At 36.5% G+C, this 21589-nt stretch overlaps 1 pseudogene; it reads left to right on the top strand.

The window, feature by feature from the left end:
* The first annotated feature begins 20332 nt into the window (after positions 1 to 20332).
* LOC101325982 (small ribosomal subunit protein eS4-like) lies at positions 20333 to 20979 on the top strand (annotated as a pseudogene).
* The last annotated feature ends 610 nt before the right edge of the window (positions 20980 to 21589 follow it).

The raw sequence follows: 21589 nt of genomic DNA, 5'->3' as shown, positions 1-21589 counted from the left end.
ATAGTTTATTAACCCATGAGACAGATTTTCCTAGGATGTTCTTATTCTGACTTAATTTCAAATATGTCTAAAAGAAAAAATTGAAGCAGTTATACACCTTGACAGGCATACAGAAATTTTGCTCTGCTACCACATTATCTGTAGGATTGTCATTCTTTTTGTCTTTCTACTTTGCATTCACAATGTATAGCAACAATTATTTAGTTGTGGAGAAATTCCTAACTTGAAATTAGTTATAATCAGTTATAAAATTTGACATGCATGTATTTTATTGTCCAAAGACATTAGAACTCTCAGATATGTTTTCTATTTGTAGTAGGGATAAGGACAAGATGAGGATTTAATTTAGTTCTCACCCATCCAAAGGTGTCAAAATTTGTTCTTCATAAATTTCTCTGCAGATAAATATTAAGAAAAAATACCTTTGCCTGAACTCTGGCCTGTTATGTCATTGTGCATTTCATATTTGCTTAGTGGACAGAATATTAGGTTGAGGCAACACCCACCACAGTATGCATAAGAGCACAACATTATGAAAGCAGATTTTGCCAAGAGTTGCTGGGTTTGACTTGGTTGTGTCAGTTAAAAAGATATTAACATCTTGGATCAAGTGTCTAGTATGTGAAGAATTGGAATATGTAAAGATGGGTTGCCTGAACCCATGTAGGTATGCCATTTGTGCAGACAGCATCTCTACACAGCTTCCATGATTAAATCCTGATTGATGAGTATTTAGGGTGTATAAAGGGATGATAACCTTTATTTTTAAATGGATCACTCTGACCGCTGTTTGGATGTGTAAGAAAGGGATACCACTGGAATCTAGAAGACCACTTAGGAGGCTACTGCAAAGAGATGGAGGGATGTGGACAGGTTCAGTATGTCTTTTGGAGGTAGACTTGATAGGACTTGATAAAAATGTGAAAATGCCTTATAAAATTCCATATGCAATTTAGATTTGTGAATCTCTTAAAAAGTGGAAAATTTTAATAACATCAGCTAATAATGAGCTAAGTGGTGGTTTCCCCTTAATTAGAATAGGTGACCTCAGGTTGCTCAGAGTGCCCATCCATTACTTCCTGGTATCTTATACATCTTATTTTATTCCTTGACAATGTATGCTGGGCTGTTATATGCCAGGCCTTTATGAAATGTTTAATACACAATAGCATTTTTTTCTGTGAAGTTGCTATTATTTTTAAGAAATTTCATGGAAGAATGGAAAGAATATTGGGCTTTGAGCCAAAATCACTGAGCACAATTAATGCAACACTAATTATCCCAGTCACACTGGACCTTTCAGAATCTTCTAATCTGTAACAGTGAGGATAAAAACATCTGTTCAGTCTCCTCTACAGAGCGGTTGTGAGGATCTAATGGGGGCAGTAACTCTCTTCTCTGGCTCTAATACCATGTTGAGTATGCATCTCACTTTGTTCTGCCTTCTATTTTAATTTCTCACGTAGTTTATATGTAGTTCTTCTCCACAAGGTCATTAAGTCCTTGAGGTCTAGTAATGTGCTTGATTCATCTTTGCATGTCCCACAGCTTGAGCATAGAGCTTTGAATACAGTGGCACTAAGGAAAAACTTAAGTTTGTTGAGCAAATGTATAAGGGATATTTTATAAGTTGTAAATGGTTCCCAACATATAAATTTTTAGTACATTGATGAGTCACTGTGTCCTGATTTTCTACTGGCCACCTGAGCAATACAGGTAGGTCTGCTTTCAGCCTGAATCTAAAGACAGGTACCAATTGCAGTAGTTAGTTGATCTTGCTGGCAAAATTCAAGAAATCTAACTCAAAGTGACTTAAGCTCTAAAGGACTGAGAAGCTCACAGGTAGGAAATGTGGGCGGTATGGCTCGATTAGGGTACTGTTTGTTCTCTGGTTCTTGTGGCTTGGTTCTGCTGTCTATGGATTCTTTTACCTTGAACTGGTTTGCCTGGTTATGGAATGAAGTTCATAAAATTCTATAGCAGTTTTAGGTTTTACATCAGCTCAACACTCTCAATAGGAGAGAGGTGATACTCATAAATGGTGCTATTGAGTTTGGGATGTGATATTTCTTTACCATGTGAAAATATACATATATATAATTTTTCTTTTTGCTTCCAGTCAATCATTGACAGAAGCGCTGCATTGACTAAGACTAATGAGGGTTCTTTCCTAAAGCTGGCATAGAATCAAGTGCTGCTACACATTGAAGAAATGGTGGAACAGCTGCTGGAGATTCAACCTCAACATCTGATCTGGACTTAATGTCTCCCTCCCCCAATTCATATGGTGAAATCCTAATTCCCAATGTGATGGTGTTTGGAGGTGGAATCTTTGGGAGATAATTAGATTTAGATGAGGTAATGACAGCGGAGCCCCATGATGGGATAAATTCCCTTACAAGAAGAAGAAGAAGAAACACCAGAGTGTTCTCATTCTCTGCCTTTCCCTCCCAAGTGAGAATGCAATGAGAAGATGGATATCTGCAAGCCAAGAAGAGAGCTTTCACTAGAACCCACCACACTGGCACCCAAACCATGGGACTTCCCGGGCCGCAGAACTGTGAGAAATACATTTCTGTTCTTTAAGCCATCTAGTCTATGGTATTTTGTTATGGAACGGATCGCTGACTGAGAAAACATCCAATATATTCTCAGCCAGCCTGAAACCCTAGGGAGACTGGTGGCCTCTCCCATTGTTTAGAATCATAACACAGAGACCAGGAAATACTTTTCTCTCTCCAATTCCATTATGAATAAAAACAGCAACCATTTACTGCCATTATGTTAGATACTTTATGGCACCTTATCTCATGTAATATCCCCAACAACCCTGCAATGAGTATTAATATCCCCTTACAGCTGAGCAAACTGAGGCTCAGTGTAGTCTTAGTAAATAACCCATTACCACAGTTGGTAAGAGGCTATACCAGTATAGTATACCATATACTGTACGTTGATTGGCAATCATTTTTAGTAAAGGACCAGATAGTAAACATTTTATGCTCTGTGAATGATGTAGTCTTTGTCACAGCTACTCTGTCACAAAAGCAGCCATATATGATATGTAAACAAACGGATGTGTGGCTATGTTCTGATAAAACTTTATAGCCACTGCAATTTGAATTTCATATAATCTTCACATCATTAAATAGCCTTCTTTTGATTCCTTTTGATCACATAAAATGCAAAAAACATTCTTAGATCATGAAGGTATCAAAATAAGCAGTAGGCTGGATTTAGCCTGGGGGACATAGTTTGCTGATTCCTGGGATACACTATACTGTCACCCAGAAAAATCTCACTGGATTCTAAGATGGAATTGAGAGCATTTCTGTGCCCATTTGGTTGTTGAAACACAACTATTAGTCTCACACCCTTATGGAAAGTGCATTCCATGCCTACGTTGTCGGTTAGTGACCCACAGACTGGGGTCTAGAGGCTGGCACAGTGAGATCCTGCAGTTGTCTTGATTCTTGAACATTGGGTCAACCCATCCACCTGAATTCAAGGCTTTAGCGATCATATGAGCATGTCCTGTGGATTACTGGACCTTGTAAAGTGCCCAAATCCCACTAGTGATGTCACCTCTTTGTTGTGCTACCATTGTCTATAATTGTGCATTCATTAAGGAAAGATTTTCTGTAAGCCTGATATTGACCTATTACATTTTCTAGTCTATGCCTTTTATTTAAAGCACAAACACTGAAACATTGGGTTAGAGGAGCAAGTGTTTGATGTCTCCTTTCTTTCCCTCTGTTAAGAAATATACCACACCATGCCACTGAAGGCAGTCAGGAGCCAACACCTGTCATTCAGCACCAGCTGAACTTGCTCATCAGCGATGCATCCTGGACCATGTTCAGGTCCAGCCTGAAGCAGAAGCAAGTAGGCAGCTGCCTGGGGGAGAATCAGCACAAACTTGAACAGGTGCTCGGAAGCCTGGATACTTCAAATATTTAAGATGGGAGCCTTGCCCACAAGTAATTTTAAACACACACATTTATCTTTGGTTTTGCCTTCAAGCCCATTTTTAAAAAGCATATCAGTTTCCTTCTGCAGGTTCACTCTTCATTTTAGGAAAGTTTCATGTATTTTTATTTTTCTTTCTTTTTTTTAACATGGTGAGTCAATATATTGTCAAACAGCTTAGTGATCTGTTTTACGTATGCCCAGCTTGCTAGGGTATGAATGAATAAAATAAGTCCCCAAACTAAGGCATAAGAAAACCAGTCTGCTTCTTATAAAATCTCTCAGCATAAAAATATAAGGTACATGACCATATTGCCTTTAAGATCTAATTTTAATCTAGTTCTGAATTTGGGTTGTAGAAATTGGAGTCATAGGCAAGAAACAAAGAGCCCACTGGCTCGCAGACCTTGCTGAATGGAGCCATTGTGAGCATTTGTGAGCAGTGGCTGTATTGGGCCACCCTTTGTCTCCTGAATGCAATTTAAGGTGAGACTTGGGTGTTTAAGATACTTGGTGACCACATGTAGAGATGTGGGGTCAGCCTCCAAAGCATGTCAGCCTCCAAAACCTCCATCAGATACTTAAAGTGAGGTCAGCCTCCAAAGCACATGGCTTTGGTAGCTAGCTCTCATGACCATCTGACAGGATCAAGGCTGCTGGAAAAATGTCATTTAAACACCTTGCTTTGTGATTTAGGTTACTATTTTTTGGTTTATTTTTGTTTTATTGATTGGTGGTTCTCATTTTAACCATGGCCTTAGCCCATTAGGTTTAATTCACTTTTTTTTTTTTTGCGGTACGCAGGCCTCTCACTGTTGTGGCCTCTCCCGTTGTGGAGCACAGGCTCCGGACGCGCAGGCTCAGTGGCCGTGGCTCACGGGCCCAGCCGCTCCGCGGCCAGTGGGATCTTCCCGGACCAGGGCACGAACCCGTGTCCCCTGCACCGGCAGGCAGACGCTCAACCACTGCGCCACCAGGGAAGCCCCCTAATTCACATTTTTAATCTCAAAGAGAAAAGACATCAATTTAGTACGTCAACAACTTAAAGATTTATCAACTGCCTTTGAGCCTTCATTTTCTTTCCCATTTGCACAATTTTGATTTTATTTGATATTTCCTAGGAAATGCTACCTAAATAACGTAGGTATTCTGCCCTATGCTGACTCCTGGGGTTCAGCTACAGGTATTAGGTTTATCCCTCTTTCCTTCTCTCCCTTCAGCCTTTTGAGATTAGAAGAGGAGACTCAGAGGTAGGGTGGAAGTGAGAAAACAGGAATCTTCCACTCTGTCATTATGGTCACCATACTCATTCCAAATCGTGTTTGTTTTCAGGGTGTATCAGACAAACTCATTATTAGTCCAGGGCCTTCAGGGAAAGGAAAAAATAAACAGCAACAAAAACCCTCTCCTCTGGTTTGTTAATACTTGGCCTTTCATTTAGAGAGAAGATTTCTTTCATCCCCCAATTGATGTTTTTAGTTAAACAGTTGAGCTCATATAAACAATCCTGTGCCTCCTTCCCAGAGGATGAATTAATCAAGGTATCACTGCTGGGAAGAAGTTGAATCATTTAGCATCTTTTAGTCAAGAATTAAATAAAGTCTTGATTATTTATTTTATTTTAAGCATGTTAAAATGAATACATTTCTAACCATTAGTGACATATTGAAGGTTACTGAGATGGTTGTGGATAGAGCTATAATTTTTTAACACCATAAGGCACAATTATATATTTAGTTACAAAAATTCTGTCGGGAAATAGGTTCATTTTATCAAGTAAACATGGGAACTGTCAAATAAATATCAGCTTGATCTGCTTAGTTATTTATAACCTCTAATAAAATAGATAAATCAACTTAGCCAGTATCTGCTTGAAGTCTAAAAATGCTATTTTCTAGATTTAAAAAAAAGTGTTTGCTTATCAACACTCCAGAGAACAAATAAATCTTAGGATTAATTCTCCATAAATAATCTGATTTATATCAGATGCAATTTACATCAAGCTGTAAAAATGTCTGATCCACAGTAAGCAAGTTGATGATCTACCACATGACGTAAACTATTTAAGAACTGGAAAGGTAACATAAGCTGTATACATTTTACTTTACCCTTTTGAAGGGTATAACATCTCATTAAGGTAGAGGAACCACTCTAAATCCAATGATTTCACATTTTATATCAAATTGTCTTCTAAAATCTATTTATATGTTGACCATAATGAAGCCATCAGTTTAATGAAAAAAAATTTAAAAGGTACAGAAACAACTGATGTCTCCAGCTTCATCTTTATAAATGAATTAAATTTATATTAAATTTCATTATTTCTTTGTGGTTTATCATCTTCTGGAAAAGTTTAATTTTTCTAGCTTTTACACTGCCCGACTGCTTGGTTGGAAATATCAAGTTGTCCATCTACAAGTATTTGATACTTTAGTTTAATCCTGTCTGCAGTCGAGAAGAATCGTACCTATCCCTCGGCATTGTGAGAATTAAATATGAGTCTACATGTAAAGCTCTTGCAAAGTGCTTGGTAACTGTTAAACACTAAAAAGTTTAGGCATCATTGTTAATATTAAAATAAAGAATGTACATTAAAACACCTGCCCAGGCAAAAATAAGCCTTTGAGAAATGTGTTTCCTCCTTTCTTGTATTATTTATTGTTTTGGTAAGGTAATTTTTTGTTTCTGAACTCAGCTTCCAAAAGAATACTATGCTTTTTTTTTTTTTTTTTTTAATGCATAAAAGTAAGATCGTTAGGGGCTTCCCTGGTGGGGCAGTGGTTGAGAGTCCGCCTGCCGATGCAGGGGACACAGGTTCATGCCCCGGTCCGGGAAGATCCCACATGCCACGGAGCGGCTGGGCCCGTGAGCCATGGCCGCTGAGCCTGCGCGTCCGGAGCCTGTTGCTCCACAACGGGAGAGGCCACAACAGTGAGAGGCCCGCGTACCGCAAAAAAAAAAAAAAAAAAAGTAAGACCTTTAAAGTAAATGAAGTCAATTAACTGATGCATGTACTCAGCAAATACCAGTGAAACTCTCTGTGATAAAAATTATACTCAGGTTCAGAATATACAAAAAGGGATAATGCATAGACCATACCTCTGAGGCCAAGAACCTCACTTGAAGGGAGACAGATGTCAAAATGATTTTACAGCTATGCCATTCATGAGTAAAGTGTTATAATGGGAGTATTAGATGAAATTTAAAACTCAAGTTTTAAATCCAATGCTAATTGTTTCTTACGTACAATATCAATATCATTTAATTAACATCTGTGCAATAGTTGCTTTTGTATACCTACTTTTATAAGGTCTGGGGTTTTTGTTCCCTGCCTTTGTAGACCTAACAATTTGGGTGTTGAAATAAAGACTTACAAATAGTAGAAGTATATAGCATTGAGGGTGAAATAATAACACAAATCAACACTGTAAATAATGTCAAATTGCAGTGATATAAGATTTCAAAGGAGGGATTAGTAAATTAAGGTGGAATTTTCTGAAAAGCCTTTGTAGTAGAAGAAAAGGCTTTAGTTGGTCCTTGACACAGATAGGACTTAAATACCTAAAGGCCACAGAGAGAGATTTTCTAGGCTTGTGTAAAGATTTTAGGCTTGCAAAGGCACAAATCTGAGAAAGTACAGATGGAATGCTATGGTTGACAAGCACTGCTTCTTAGTTATACGAAGGAAGGTTTTGTGGGAGAATCAAGGATCATGCCTGTGGGTTTTGACATTCCTTAATTACAATATGGGAGAATTTTCTCCTGTAAACATAGGAGAGAGTTATAGTACCCTGTATATATTAGATACTCAATAAATAATTTAAAATAAAATAAAGAAAACATGGTTATTCATGCTTTCACAAATTGCATTTTGAAAATGGGAAACACTAAAGTAGGGACCCAGTTAGGAATTTTGATAATAATCCAACTGGAAACAAGAAACAACTTAAAGTACTCAATGTATATGCAGTTAAAAAAATCATACTTACTAGCCTTATCTTAAACCATAGTGACTCAAAATGACTAAATTATTGAGGGCAAGTTTAGAAGCATCAGTACAAAGAATACAGGTAACCATTGTTCCTTTGTCTCAGATCTCTAACAAGCACTGTTGATAAAAGATGAACACATGAGACTTAGTAGCACAAATCCTTCTTTTCTAATTTTTAGTTATTACATACAGTTTGCTCAGAGCATTAAGACAATATGTCAATAGGGAACTGATTTCACCCTGAACGCCACTATTATAATATATTACTATTTGCACTTTCTTTTACTTCCCTTAAAATCTTTATCCATCTGTATATATGGAATTTAAGGAAAAAAAATGTCATGAAGAACCTAGGGGTAAGACAGGAATAAAGACACAGACCTACTAGAGAATAGACTTGAGGATATAGGGAGGGGGAAGGGTAAGCTGTGACAAAGTGAGAGAGTGGCATGGACATATATACACTACCAAACGTAAAATAGATAGCTAGTGGGAAGCAGCCGCATAGCACAGGGAGATCAGCTCAGTGCTCTGTGACCACCTAGAGGGGTGGGATAGGGAGGGTGGGAGGGAGGGAGACGCAAGAGGGAAGAGATATGGGAACATATGTGTATGTATAACTGATTCACTTTGTTATAAAGTAGAAACTAACACACCATTGTAAACCAATTATACTCCAATAAAGATGTAAAAAAAAAAAGTCTTAATCATTAAATACCTGCAATTTTGTGCTCTTTATTTTCACTAACTCCACTGCATATAGTTTTCATGTTTCTTCATTCAGCATTCACGATTATAATTGTAGTGACTATCTGATATTTTTGAAATTTTAATGTCCCATAATTTACTACCCTTCTATTGTTGGATATTTAGGTTTTTTCCATTTTTTCCACTGGTAGAGTTAATGCTGTAATTAATACTTTTATGCATATAGTTGTGTTCTTCTTTTGAACTATTTCCTTAGGATAAATTCTCCAGAGAGCTATTACTGGGTCAAAAGGTATAAAGGTTTTTATAGGTTTTCAGACAGGTTGCCAAATTGCTTTTCAAAAGGATTTTACTACCTCAATTTATAATACCTAGGTGCCTCTCCTGATACTAATGCATGCATTTCCACTCGCTTCCTATCCCATACTATCCATTGTAGAGTCTTCTATGAGTATCCAAGCTGTGGATCAGGTGGCTTATTCTTACTCTATCTCTATTCTCCCAAAGATAATCATGTCTTCTTTTGTTGCATGAAGGAACTCCTGTTCCCACTTATAGCACCCTGCAGAATCATGTCTAGGATTTTCCTTATAAAAAGCTGTGGATAATTAGGATTTTTGCCTTACTGAGAGAAATTTTTGAAAAGACCTTGCAGAGGGAAGGATAATGGATTAAGGCAGAATCAGTGACATGGACTATTTGTTGAACTAACTAGGTTTTCCTGGACTCCAAATGATATTAGAATCCTATCTAGTATTTTATCTTTTCAATAAATTATTTATAAATCCACGATTACTTTTGATTTTGTCCAGCCCCTCTAGTCCAGGAAGGCATTATTGTTGTAGCATATCCTCCTCAAACACATTAGGTACAAGGATCATAAAAACTTTCCTTTGGTGAAAGACATGGCCTCAGATCCTGATGCTACAATGTATAAACCACATGACCATAGAAAGTAACATGAATTCTCTGATCTGTGAATTCCTTATTCAGTGGATGAGGATGGTATTAACTCCTACTTTATCCTACTATGAAGACTGCATGAGATTACATAAGTAGAGTGTTGAACACAGTGACTAGGACATGGCAAATCCCCAATAAATATTAACTCTTTGAAGACAGTAGCACAGATTAAGTATGTTTTCTCTATTAAAACCAGTTAAAATATACCAAGAAGCCCAATGATAGAACAATTTCATTTACTGTTTCAAATATACTGAGAGTATTTCTGAAACATTTTTCAGCCATGGCATATTTGAACATTTGTTAAAAGCTATCAATCCTCTCTCCCTAGACAAATACAAACCTTACATCCTAGTCTTCCAAACTGTCTAAGCTGAGTCCATGAATTTCAAATAAAGCCTTGTTTTTACATATCTAATTTCAAATATGAAGAAACTAAGCTTCCAAGAACTTACATAGTTTGTTCAATATTGTACGATTATCTAAAAACATAAAGCAGATCAAAGTAACTATACCTATTTTTCCAACATATTTATATCTGGAAATGTTCAGTGGGAGCTGGAGTTCCTAACTGTTATCTTCTCTAAGATGACATTTTTTTTGTAAAAACAAAATAAAAACTGTAAAACAAAAGTCATTTTTATGAAAACAGAATTTTTGGTCATTTTGATTGCTTCTTTCCTGCCAATGCCAAGGCTTACATTTGCTAGACAATATAGAAATTTTACTTCTTTATGTTTTCTAATTCACATTTTTCTAGTACATCATTCCTCCTGGCTTGTGTTACAGACCAGGAAGTGTCAGCACATTTAGTTGAATGGAATCGATTTGGGGGATTACTGACTCAAAGGCAAGTCATAAAGAGAATTATTTTCACCGGGGTTTAGTTTTTGCAGTGTCTAATTATGTGTGAGATTCCATACATACTAATGTTTTCAAAATTCAAAGAAAAAAATACAACTTTTTTTTAATGGAGGCAGATCTACAGTTAAAGAAAAATGACTAATTCACAAGTATCTAAGAGATGCTCCCTAAAGAAATCTTGTCAGACAAGCAAAGCAGCACTACACCATTCAAATGAAGTTGCAGACCTGCCTGTGTAGTGTGGGGAAGGTGGTATGTGAAAGTAGATTTTTATAACAGAATCTTTAAAGGTGAAAAAGGAAACCAGAATAATGTAATCTTCAACCACATCATGGAAACCTACAATAACAAAAAGAATGACTTTCATTTGCAAGGCTAGATATCCAGTTAGAATACAGAAATTGTAAGAGACTCCCACTTCCATCTGAAAAACCATAACAATGTAGATAAGCTTCAAACTCACAGATTTGTGCAAATCTGTGACAGAGTAAAGGGTGCAATAAAACCTAAATTTAAAAAACAGTTTTAAATGATAAGCCTCTCATAGGAGAGAAGAGACAGCTATCCTTATTCATGAGAGAGGGAAGAATTCATCATTGACAAGATAAAGAATAAAATAGCCAAAATTTTAATTGTGAACAACCTATTAATGGATGCTTCTGGAAGCGTGTGCCAAATTAGAATTTTAAGGAACCTAGCACTCCCTGTTGCTCTAATTCCTCCATATGGATATTGAACAATTGTTAGGTCCTGTATGTCAGACATTGGTGGTAAGGCAGGACAAATGAAACAAACTCCCCTTAGGTGCATGAGATCTCCCCCAAATACAGGGCAACTGTTTGCTGAATGGAAATGAAGGAGAGAGATATAGTGATGAGAGGATCCCATTTGAGGTACTCCAGACCCTCAACTACCTAAAGTTAAAAGCCGGAAAAGATTGTTGAGAGAAATCAATTTGAGGCACTCTGAATTTCATCTCCCAAAGGCTAGATATTAGTAGAGGAGAGCTGAGAAAAACATCTCTGAGGAATTATAAACATTCTCAGATTATAAGGCAGTTTCCTTATTAGAGCTTGAAGAAAAATATTAGGGTGGAGTATTGGAGAAGAAAGAGAACACTCCAATGGCCAAATAACAGGTTTCCTGCCTATAAAACACACAGAGCTCTCTGTGATATTATCAGTATTCATACTCCAAGTTTTGCTAAAGGGTGGATCCTGACCTTGCCCACAACATTTGAATCTAGTGATGACTTCAATCAAACTAAAGGTGTGACAAATTCCTCATCCAAATCAAATAATGATCTCCTTGGTCTATTGGTCTGATTGAAGACAAAGGGTGATCTTTGGAAGTAAAAGTTTTGGCATGCAATAAAATAGTAAAAGAAACAAGAAAGTGTGATGTATGGTCAAGAAAGGAAACAGTCAACACAAGCAGATCCAAAGATTACTCACCTGTTGGAATTATCAGATGGGAACTAAATAACTATCATAGAAATATTAAATAATACATTAGGAAAGATGAACAGCATTCCTGAAAAGATAAGAAAAACAAATGGAAATTGTAGAAAGGGAAAACACAAAATAAAGTATACATTAGATGGGTTTGACAGCAGATTGGGCATGACATAGGAAAAGACCAGTGACTTTGAAGTCAGGTTAATAGAAAATATCCAACCAAAACCCAAGAAAACATGAGTGATTTCAGAACATGATCACACATTTTTTGATGCTCTCCCATCAAGAGGAAACTTTGTGATCTCCTTGATAAACAGAATGTGATTGAAGTGACAGTTTGTGACCTGTAAGAGTAGATGCAAAAAGACCATGGCACTTCTGCTACAGTTTCCAGGGATACACAGTCTTGGAATCCAGCAGCTAGGCTGTGAGGAAACTCAGGTCAAATGAAAATGACATGTGTTCTGGTTGCCAAGCTCCACTGAAGTCTCAGCTGACAACCAGCTTCAATGGGCAGGCATATGAGTGAGAAAGATTTTGAGATGACTCTAGCTAAAGCCATTGTCAAATCACATGAGAGATGCTTGGTGAGAACCAACTAGCTGAGCCCAGTCAATGTGTGTGTGTGTGTGTGTGTGTGTGTGTGTGTGTGTGTGTATGTAAAGGACTTATATACAGAATCAAAATCAACAATAAAAAGATGAACTAACTAAACTAAGAAAATGAGCAAAAAACTTAAAACGACACTTCACAGAAGAAAATATTTAAAATGTTCGTAGCAACTTTATGCATAGCTGTCAATAACTGGCAATAGTCCAAATGTTTCTCAACAAGAAGACAAATTGTGATATATTCTTATAATGAAATACTACTCAGCAACAATAAAGAATGAGCCCTGGGCCTACTGAACATAAGAAAGCAGGCACAAGAGAGTACATTACGTATCATTGCATTAACATGAAATTCTCCAACATGCATAAACTATTCTGTAATATGTGAAAATTGTAACAGTGATTTACTCAGTAGAAACTGTAAAAATGACTGGAAAGGGGCATGAGGGAACTTTCTGAGGAGCTGCAAATACTCTAGTTCTTATCTTGGGTGTTGGTTATAGAATTGTCAAAACATATTGAATTTAATATCTCTGCATTTTAATGAATGTAATTATACCTCAATAAAAATTTAAAACATTTGTAAAGCCAGGACTAGGATGCCGTATTACTTGAAAAAACATCAGGAAAATTCCCTGCATTGGTATATATTTAGGCCAGATTTTTCAAGCCTCTCGAGGAAGGGTAGTACCTTCAAGAATGTTAATTTCTTTCTTTTTCAACTATTTAATGGCAGCAACAGTGTTTAATATGATGTGGAATGAGAACTCTATTTTCCCAGCTTCTGCATAGGTGCCCAAAACTTAAAATAATAGGTAAGAAACACCTCCAGATTTTAGAGAGATGTGTCAGCCTATATATCCAGGACTTAGTAAATGTTTGTGACCACTGCCCAAATTCAGAGTTATGCATTCACACACACACACGTACACACACACACACACACACACACACATATTATAATGAGGGAAAGTTAAGTATGACAGGTTGATGATTAACTACCAACAGCCCATTTTCCCATTCTATCATTGTTCAGAGTAACAAAGTGTTCAGTTAGAGAATCTCCTTCCAAGCTCCCTTGCAAACCTTGATAATCATTTGGCATAGTTCTCATAAGTTAAAGGCTTTGACATAGCTTTTAATGCCCTGATTTAAAAAAAAAGGGGGTGGGGGGAAGCTACAGTGGGATTGAAGAGTCTTTTATTTATTTGTTTGTTTGTTTATGTACTTATTTTATTTATTTTCCTGTTCATGTACCACTTCCTCTTTCTTGAGATCAAGTCCCTATGCCTATAGGTTCTGGAGCCATTCTCTGATTGTGAAGACAGATGCCATATGCTGAGAAAAGGGAAACTGGAAACCAGACAGAACTAGGTCTTGAATGACTTTTGAAGGAGCTCTACAAATGTACAAATTTCCTACTTAACCTCTTATTATTTGTAAATAATAAAACTTCTATCTGGTTAAGTAATTGTAGTTGACTCTCTCTTATATACAGCTAAATTCATTCCCATCTAATGCAGTTGGAAAGTGAAGATTTTTACAAGATTTTAGGGAGTGTTACCTCACTCACAGCCTCACCCTCACCAGAAAATGTGAATTGTAATAAAATAAAGTTTTTATACCCATCACAGTAATTTAAACAAAGAAATAATAAAGGAAAAATGCATATTGCTGTTGGAATTGGAATTGTTAGAGATCTTCCCAGAATATTCTTGAAATATCACTTGAAATATAGATCAGTGGAACAGGATAGAAAGCCCAGAGATAAACCCACGCACATATGGTCACCTTATTTTTGATAAAGGAAACAAGAATATACAATGGAGAAAAGACAGCCTCTTCAATAAGTGGTACTGGGAAAACTGGACAGCTACATGTAAAAGAATGAAATTAGAACACTCCCTAACACCATACACAAAAATAAACTTAAAAGAGATTAAAGACCTAAATGTAAGGCCAGACACTATAGAACTCTTAGAGTAAAACATAGGCAGAACACTTTATGACATAAATCACAGCAAGATCCTTTTTGACCCACCTCCTAGGGAAATGGAAATAGAAACAAAAATAAACAAATGGGGCCTAAAGAAACTTAAAAGCTTTTGCACAGCAAAGGAAACCATAAACAAGCATAAAAGACAACCCTCAAAATGGTAGAAAATATTTGCAAATGAAGCAACTGACAAAGGCTTAATCTCCAAAATTTACAAGCAGCTCATGCAGCTCAGTAACAAAAAAACAAACAACCCAATCCAAAAATGGGCAGAAGACCTAAACAGACATTTCTCCAAAGAAGATATACAGATGGCCAAGAAACACATGAAAGGATGCTCAACATCAGTAATCATTAGAGAAATGAACATCAAAACTACAATGAGGTATCACCTCACACCAGTCAGAGTGGCCACCACCAAAAAATCTACAAACAATAAACGCTGGAGAGGGTGTGGAGAAAAGGGAACCCTCTTACACTGTTGGTGGGAATGTAAATTGATACAGCCACTATGGAGAACAGTATGGAGGTTTCTTAAAAATCTAAAAATAGAACTACCAAATGACCCAGCAATCCCACTACTGGTTATATAGCCTGAGAAAATGATAATTCAAAAAGAGTCATTTACCACAATGTTCATTGCAGCTCTATTTACAATAGCCAGGACATGGAAGCAGCCTAAGTGTCCATTGACAGATGAATGGATAAAGAAGATGTGGCACGTATATACAGTGGAATATTACTCAGCCATAAAAAGGAACAAAATTGAGTTATTTGTAGTGAGGTGGATGGACCTAGAGTCTGTCATACAGAGTGAAGTAAGTCAGAAAGAGAAAAACAAATACCGTATGCTAACACATATATATGGAATCTAAAAAAAAGAAAAAATGGTTTGAAGAAGCTAGGGGCAGAACAAGAATAAAGACACAGATGTAGAGAATGTACTTGCAGACAAAGGGAGGGGGAAGGGTAAACTGGGACGAAGTGAGAGAGTGGCATGGACATATATACACTACCAAATGTAAAACAGATAGCTAGTGGGAAGCAGCCGCATAGCACAGGGAGATCAGCTCGGTGCTTTGTGACCACCTAGAGGGGTGGGATAGGGAGAGTGGGAGGGAGATGCAAGAGGGAGGAGACATGGGGATATATGTATATGTATAGCTGATTCACTTTATTATAAAGCAGAAACTAACACACCATTGTAAAGCAGTTATATTCCAATAAAGATGTTAAAAAAATACATATATTTTGGACAAGTAATTCTACCTGGGACTTTTTTTGACAGACAAAAAGGACCGGAGCATTGGAACACAGGAATATAGAGTAGTGAAGTAACAATGGCAAAAAGAAAGAAAAAAGTGAATGCCCTTCAATAAGAAAACAATTCAATAGATCATGAGACATACATACCCTGGAGTATTTTGCAGCTGTTGAAGATAAAGAATTAGTGCTATCTCTTCAATATTAGTGCAATACCTACTGCAGTGTCCTCAGTAGAGAGGGACCAGAGGTGGTGGGAACAACTCACCTGGGTGAAAGTGATTAGGAGGTTCATTGTAATAAATACACCCAACTAGAAGACACCCTGCTTTTTAGTATTACTGTATGCGGGTAATTCTACTAATATCATTGATAATACACTTTTCCCCATCAGTCAAGATTCTTCTCACTACTCCTCTGTCTTTGGTATTGCACTGTGTAACAGTTAACTTGGAAAGGTTATTGAGTGGTGAAAGAAAGGTTATTGAGTGGTGAAAGGTTATTGAGTGGTGAAAGAAAAATGCAAAATATATATATCATATTATTCTATTAAAAAGTAGTGATCAAAACCCTATATCTGTATGCATATTTGTATGAGTGTATATCACATACATAATGCATACATGTATATATGACTAAAATGATTATCTGAGCATGAGAAAAAAGAGAGAAGGCTAATTTCTAGATTGTTAACATGGTGGAGGAGAGGGAGGAGGAAGAAAGAAGATTAGCAAAAATATACTTCATTAAAACTGTATGGGACTTCCCTGGTGGCACAGTGGTTAACAGTCTGCCTGCCGATGCAGGGGATGTGGGTTCGAGCCCCGGTCCGGGAAGATCTCACATGCCGCGGAGCGGCTGGGCCCGTGAGCCATGGCCGCTGAGCCTGCGCGTCCGGAGCCTGTGCTCCGCAACAGGAGAGGCCACAACAATGAGAGGCCCATGTACCGCAAAAAAAAAAAAAAAGTATGTATGATTTGATCACATCTGCACATTCGTATACATATAAGGGTGGAAATGTAAAATCAGACAGAAGCAAACAGAATATAACAAATTTTAGTAATTTCAAGCTGAAAATTGGGGTCCAGATTTCAGAACTCCATACTATGTGAAGACTTAAATATCTGAAATCCTATGTGAAAGGATGGGATAGAGATCAGGCTTGGAAGATAGTCAAGGAACACTCGTCCACCCCAAAAATCCAAGATGTACTCCATGAAGAGGTTCTTACCATTTGCTTAAATTGCAAGTTGAGAGAACTGACAACATGAACACATAAATATAATTGTCACCCATCATTCCATTGCAAATTTTATTGAGAATGAAGACTAACTTTTAAAATATTTTCTTTAGAATGAACATAATCAAATGGTTAACAGAGAGCTCCAATAATTTTGAGTATATAATTTCCTGTTGGCTTGTTTGTTTAGTTATCCAGAAAATTGGGACGCAAGCCTTAAATTTTTATTGTAAGCTTTATAAACACAAAAACTAAGCCTCACCTAGTTCTAAGAAAGCAGAGCTAGGTGGAGGATCGGGGATGATGGTTTGTACCTGACACAAAACAAACATTTCAGTTGTATCTAATCAGAAACTGGTTTTGTTTTTAGTTCCAGTGTCAAATCCAGCAGTCTGCATTAAGGAATCTGTACAGAGGCACAATAGATTAGTCATTAGTCTCCATTAGTCATTCAAGCTGCTTTGTCCAAGTCACTGTGACCTTGCAGAGAACACAGTATCCTTAGAGACTTTAAAATCATGTTCTAGGTGAACCTCACCTCATAAAGTACATTAAGGCTATAATTCTGCCCTGTGTAAAAAGACTATGAATTTACTAAAAGATATAAAAATGTTTTTTTTTTTTAATCTAGAGTAAGTACATGTTAGGATTTGGGAACTCTTGCTTGTATCAAAGTCACTAGATTTATAACATCAATAACTTACTACAAATAAATAGAAACAGTTCAGTATTTTCTAAATAGTCCTTTTAATTTTAAGCAGAAAGACAATGTGGAGAAGTAAACAGTGTTGACAAGCAAGATGCTTCATTTCCAGGTCTACCGTAGTCAGGTAGTATTGACTTCTTTCTAACAAAGAATAAACATATTTTTCATAAAGAGCTTCACTTTCAATCTCTGCATTCAAGGGAATTGCTATGAAAAAGGTTATTGTCTTTATCTCATTACAAATAAATATTGAGTTGGATAAACATTTCGTTCCAAGTTTTGGATGCTTGCTGGTAATAGATTAATGAACAAAACACAAACCTGTTCTCAAGACATTTGCAGATTCAAGTAGAATGCCATGTGAGAGGTACCCTAATTTTGCTAGTACAAGGAAACTTGTAAGCATAGAAAATTATAAATATCATAATTTTGGTTAGTTTATATACTTTTGTATTAGGAGTTTCCAGGTTAGGATTATGGCCACACATTGCTCTAATTAAATACTTAAAGTTCATGTTTAGGGATCACTTACAAGGTTTTTGAGATCATCAAACTACCGAATCCATACAAGTGAGACAAGATTGAGATTATGTTTTTACTCCAAATCCTAAACCTTAAGCAGAATTACATCAAGGTCAAGCTTACTTTTAAAGAAATTAACATATTTCTCAGACATGGAAATTTGATTAGGAATTTAGATCTGTTCACCTTGGAATAGTGCTTGCCACTTTGGAGTCTACTTTCTTGTATGGGTATGAAAATGGATCATTCAACCCAAGCAAACACTCTGACCAGGCACCCTTTCTCTCCAATGCTCTGAAATTAGATGATGAAGAATAAAGGCAATTAAATATTTCCACAGATTGTAGGCAAATAACCTGGAATTAGCTATGACTGTTTGACAGAAAATTTTGGCTTTTAGTTTTTCTTAGCAAGCTGCTCATGAAAATATTGAAGTTGCTGATTTGAGATACATTTAGTTCATTTTTGTTTCATCTTTTTTAAAATTCAGTACTTATTGTACGAGTTTAAAGGACAAAAGGCCAACAAGACTTATTTTTAATTTTCACACACATTTCCCTTAATAGCTACATTACCAATCTCTACCTGGATATTTTAGTTAGATAAATGTATAGAAAAAAAATAAGATAAGCCTAAAAGAGCTTTTGGAAACACCAATTTTTAAAGTTGAAATATAATGCTTGGGTATATTTGCAAAACAAAATAATACTCTGTTTTCTTATTTTATTCCCCTGTATCGGCAAGCGGACTCTCAACCACTGCACCACCAGGGAAGCCCTCTGTTCTCTTTGATACTTCAACATTTTAAATTGTAGCAGATACCTGTAAATTTAAGCACTGACCCTAAATAAAATGCAAAATTTAAAAAAATTTAGTCAGATAAAAATTTATTTAGACAAATGAATTCTAATAATCTTTTGGGAAATAATTATATATGATTTGCTTCCTTCCTGTTCAGCTAAACACAGATTACTTAGTCATAGCAATTAATAGTTACGCAGGTTTTGTACATGTTGAGAACTCTTTTAAGCTTTTTGCATGCATTATTTCATGTAAGTCCCATAACAACCCTACGTTGTGTGCATTTATATTAATTAAAAGAAAACTGACTGCTATAACAGAGAAGCCCCATAATTTCAGTCCTTTTATTAAAGAATCTATTTTTTCACAGTCATACAATCTAATTAGTCATAATTTGGTGCAGGGAATTGTCAGATACCAATACCCATAGATGCTTAAGACCCTTATATAAAACGGCACAGTATTTGCATATAACCTATGCACATCCTCCTGTACGTACCCTTTAAATCATTTCTAGATTACTTATAATACTTAATACAATGTAAATTCTATGTAAATAATTGCTGGTACACAGCAAATTCAAGTTTGCTTTTTGGAACATTTTTGAAATTTTTTTTCCGAATACTTTTGATTTGTAGTTGGTTGAATTTGAGGAACACATAAATATTGTCCTCTCTTCACTGACAGTTTGAATCTTTACATAAACAACTCAGGAATGAAGGAAAAAAATGGATGAAATTAATTCTTCTCAGAATCGAAGACCTTAAGAAATGATGCATTATTTTCGGCTACCTAGATCTTGGGTGAGATCCAAGTTCTTTTCCTCCTTGAGACCCAATGGATTTTTAGCTATTCCTTTGATTCTGTGAGTCTTCTCCATATCTTTCCAATAAGTTCCTTTTTTTTTTTTTGAATAATTTGACTAGACTTTCAGTTGAGTTCAATTTTTAAAAGTAGATATAAAGTAGTATATATCACCAAGGTATTTTTTATTACAGCTTTAGTCTCAAAACGACTTAAACTGTTAAGATTTTTAAGTCAATTTGATCACCCAGCAAATAAAGAGAGCTAAAGCTGTCCTTTTATCGAAAAACAAACAAGTAAGTCTCTTTTTGTGCCTACCGCAGCTGTGGCTTGCAGTTCCAAGCATCTGAAGCATGTATCAACTCCAGTAGACTAGAAGCTGTTAACTGACCAGTGTGTTTTCTCCTCATCCATTTACTGGTTCCCACAAACAGAGAATGTCTCCTTATCAGTTTCCTAAGGAGCATACGAAGTATACGCTGACAGGAATTGAACTAAAGAAGATCTCATGCAGCAGTCCATTAAGATTGATGACAAGGTCTGAAATGATACACCATACAGTTGCTGGATTTATGGATGTCATCAATATTGACAAGATTGGAGAGAATTCTGGTCTGATCTATGACACCAAGGTTTACTTTGCTGTTCATCATATTGCACCTGAGGATAGGCCAAGTACAAGTTGTACAACGTGAGAAAGAACTTTATGGGCACAAAAGGAATCGCACATCTGGTGACTCATGATGTTCACACCATCTGCTACCCTGATCCCCTCGGCAAGATGAATGACATCATTCAGATTGATTTGGAGACTGGCAAGATTACTGATTTCATCAAGTTTGACACTGTGTAAAGTGACTGGAGGTGCTAACTTGGGAAGAATTGGTGTGACATCCTGGTTCTTTTGATGTGGTTCATGTCAAACATGCCAATGGCAGCAGCTTTGTCACCCAGCTCTCCAATGTTTTTCTTATTGGCAAAGGCAACAAACCATGGATTTCTCTTCCCCAAGGAAAAGGTATTCACCTTTTCTCTTGCCAAAGAGAGAGAAAAGAGACTGATGGCCAAGCAGAGCTTGAGGTAGCATGATTGGTAGAGTCTTTGTACTTAATTAACGACAATACAGCATGATATATTTTTTAAAGTATGTCCAATTAGAGTAACATCTGGCTGTTGTTCAAAGTGACTCTTTTATCAGTCTCAGTGACCCAGTTGCAAATGACAGAGAGAGAGAGAGAGAGAGAGAGAGAGAGGGAGAGAGAGAGAGAGAGAGAGAGAGAAGAAATGAATATATTCAATGACTCATTGGCAACTCCTGTTGTCTATCTATCATCTATATAGTGAATTTAATTTTTTTCTGATGGCAAACTGATTCTAATTTTCATTGAGCTTTCAAAGCCTTAAACTTCATAAGATAATCTTGTTAAATACAAATATTCTGAGCTACACAAAGGAACATTCTCAGGAGGTCTTGGAGGCCGAATGTAAGCAGATTCTTGTAAATGCAAAATCCCTAGGTCTTGTGTTCTATCTTTAAAAACTATATAGATTTTTGTATTCAGCTCTATGGAATATTCATTTTTTGTTGTTATTTCTACATGACTTTGGACAATGTTCATGCTCTGATACACATATATCATTTATCCTATGGTGTTGAATAGCCTTAGGACACTACCATTTTCCCTTAAGGGCAC

The sequence above is a fragment of the Tursiops truncatus genome, chromosome 7 (assembly GCF_011762595.2).
Source record: "Tursiops truncatus isolate mTurTru1 chromosome 7, mTurTru1.mat.Y, whole genome shotgun sequence".
Lineage (NCBI taxonomy): Eukaryota > Metazoa > Chordata > Mammalia > Artiodactyla > Delphinidae > Tursiops > Tursiops truncatus.
This window is presented reverse-complemented; position numbering and strand designations above follow the sequence as displayed.